This window comes from Haemaphysalis longicornis, unplaced genomic scaffold (assembly GCF_048455015.1).
Source record: "Haemaphysalis longicornis isolate Haplotype H1 unplaced genomic scaffold, Haemaphysalis longicornis Haplotype H1 scaffold_5, whole genome shotgun sequence".
NCBI classification, from domain to species: Eukaryota; Metazoa; Arthropoda; class Arachnida; order Ixodida; family Ixodidae; genus Haemaphysalis; species Haemaphysalis longicornis.
This window is the reverse complement of record NW_027526385.1, coordinates 70,548,762-70,551,931: the sequence shown is the minus strand read 5'-3', so window position 1 is coordinate 70,551,931 and position 3,170 is coordinate 70,548,762. Positions and strand designations below refer to the sequence as shown.

The window sequence follows — 3,170 nt, the reverse complement described above, 5'->3', positions numbered from 1 at the left end:
GCACAGCATCCAATCCCAGAAGGGAGGTCCCACTGCGCGTTACATAAAGCGGTGGTGGCTGTTCGTGCCTTGAACGGTAGATTTCCTTCAAAAAGGCCAAGCACAGCACAGGAGTCTTGTGGCGTGAAAAATCAAGCAGTGTAATGCTGGGGGTACCGAGTTTCAGTTTATCTAGAAAAAGCATTATAACCCGGCAAATTTAATATTTTGGAATCGTTTTGATACCAGGTCTCCGAAAACATGATTATGCTAAAATTGAAAGAGAACTGGTCGAGAAGGAGAGCAAAAGAATCCTCTTTGTTGCTGATAGAACGTATATTAATATGAAGGACCGATTCACAGGGTGAATCATAAAGCTTAACTGTGTGTGGCAAGCAAAACTCGTGGTAGGTCATGGCGTACATTGCGGTTTTATGTAGAAGCGTTAGCTTCTTCACTGCTCTACGCAGTCTGCAGGCGCTTCTGCACACGCTTCATTTGTTACTGGCAGCCTGCTTAGCAGAGATCTTACTTCACTTTTACGCGCGGTTTATATTCTTATAAAATTTGCTAAAGGTATTGTCCTGGAATGGCTTATCACATCTCCGAAACATATTTTTCTGCGACGTATATATTCGAAACGAAGCCGCATTCGTTGTCCACGCTGCAAAATGAAGCCAACCTGTCACTGCGCCAGTATTAGGTCTAAACGAGGCGACAGTAGACTTCATTTGTGCCTGACGTATTTGGAGGTGACAGGGGTGATATGCTGCTACCGTCGCCGACGCCCAGAAGAGCGGCAACGATGCGCGCAGTACCGTGTCCCCGGGTAGCTCTTGCAGGCGATCGCGTGCTCTACGAAGACGCAGCTGCTTTTTAAGTGACCTAAACGTACTCTTTGCTTATAGATGTCACCATAACAATTTTTTTTAGGGCATGGAAAGGCGAAAAAATCAAAACATCCCCCTCGCGAGGGGCACGATCAAATGCAGAGCATTTCCGCGGGGGGCGTGCCTGCAAGTCTTATGGATTACGTATTGGTTGTTGTTGTTGTAATTGTTGTCTTCCAGCGTAGACATTGTCGATGAAGTCGGTGGTGAAACGTGCCGTGAACCCCCTGCAGCGGCTATTACGCAACGTGGAGAGGCTACGACGCAACGTGGCGCGGCTATGACGCAACACAATCCAACACAATCCACTTTAATCCAACCCAATCCAAATCCAATCCAAGCCAAGCCAAGCCAAGCCAAGCCAAGCCAATCCAATGCCCTTCGCGAGAGAGTGTTATAGCGCCGAAATCGCGCCACCACATGAACGCGAACCGAACGCGGCGAGAGAGGGTGTTGCGAGCGGAGAGAAGGCGAGGAGGACGCGGGGGAGAGGGCGCACCTGTGGCCGACGGTTGAATGAGTCAAGGATATAAGGCGCGTGCGTAACCTTCCATTCTATGTCGGCTCCGTGGAGCAGTCCGTAAAGTGCCGTGTACCTTGCGTTCCGCCCGCAGAGTCGTGGGATCGAAACCTGGCGCCGGAAGGTATTATTTCTTTATATAGTGTAGGGTGCGGACTACGTAGTGATGCGGACTACGGACGCCAACGCGGGTGACATCTTGAGTTACTAAAATGCTCTGCATTTAAAAGGCTTCGAAGGTGACCTTCCTCAATTACTGACACTGCTGAGCCTGCGTCGATGAGAACCGATACTTTGTGCGTGAGCGGCTTCGAGTTGAGCACCGTTACGTGGACGTCAACATACAGACCTCGGCGTTTGTTTGTACGGATGGTCAGAATACTGTGAGCGCTTTCAGCGTCATCGTCGCAGAGGAGTTCCCGCACTGGTGCAGGCCTTCGTGGTGGGCTGCGACGCGAGCTCCGACAAATGCTTTGGAAGTGTCCGCGGCGTCCGCAACCGAAGCAGGTGCGGCCGAGGCCGGGACAGCGCGACCATTCCCATCTTGTTGCGCCGCAGTTATAGCAGTTTTCATGAGATACGGCGTGCAGAGGGCCGGCAGCAACAGTTTCCGGCTTGGGCTTGTAGTTTTGGCGAGTGCGAGACGAACTACCACAATGATGTTGACTAGGGGGCGGGACCCGTTGTAGCCAAAGCGGGGGATATCTTGCCTAGCGTGATTGCGTCCGCGTTGTCGCTGCTGCGTGATGCGGTGAATCGGGTTCGCGAAGGGTTCACCTTCTTGGCGGGTTTGTTCGCGAAGTCTGGCTATTTCTACCGCTCGGTCGAATGTTAACGTTTCGCCTTCGAGCGGCAGTCTTTCTCTGAGTGGCGGGCAAGTAACTCCTTCAACGAACTGTTCGCACAAGTTATCATCTGCGGTAGCGTCTAAATTACACGGGGCTGCCAGCCCACGGAGCGCCAAAGCAAATTCGGCAACTGGCTTACCAGAAAGTTGTCGATGCTCACAAAAATGATGACGTTATACTCGAACGTTGACGGTGGCGGTGAAGTACTTTGCCAGTGTGTCAACGGCAACGTCGTACGGGTCCGGAGGGCTTGCGGCAGGGGTGTGCATGGCAAGCGTCTGTTCCTTCGTCAGCTTGACGTCGGTGGCTGCAGGTAAAAGTGGTAGCTGGAGTGGGGGCGGTGCCGGCAGGGCGTCGAAAATCCTTTGGCCCTCGGGGCCCAGGCAGTGAAGCAGGAACGCGCGACGGCGGGTTGCTGACCACTCGTCGGCGCCGGACGCGATCACGAAGGTCTGGAACAAGCGAAACCAGCGGTGCCAAGGGATCGTTGGGGTGCCCGCAGTCTCGAGGAATGACCGTGGCGGCGGCAATATCCCGGCGGCCATCCTCGTCGCCAATGTGGTGTTGCGGCGCGGTGGGCCGCTATCTCGGAAGGAACAAACTGGCACACATGAACGCCGCCGTGGGCTACCGACGACTGCCAATGTTTATTGGACAGTGCACTTATATACACGACATGACAACAGACCACAGCGCCATCTCTGATGGTGTCACGGAACCAATACGAATATACAACACCCTTAAGGTGTTTTTTCGTTGGGAACACCCTTACACTCAAGCACAAAACACAATACTACACCCCTTTGAAAGAATATTTTATCGCTAATTACAACTTCTCAAAAGGTTTTGTCTGTTTTTTGATAGGGTGTAAGCGATTACTCATAGGCAGAAAATGCACATCAGTTTGCAGTTATACATTATTATGTGTGCAAT

At 52.2% G+C, this 3,170-nt stretch overlaps 1 pseudogene; it reads right to left on the bottom strand.

The window, feature by feature from the left end:
* Nucleotides 1-2,220: 2,220 nt before the first annotated feature.
* LOC144139730 (uncharacterized) lies at nucleotides 2,221-2,782 on the bottom strand (annotated as a pseudogene).
* Nucleotides 2,783-3,170: the final 388 nt, after the last annotated feature.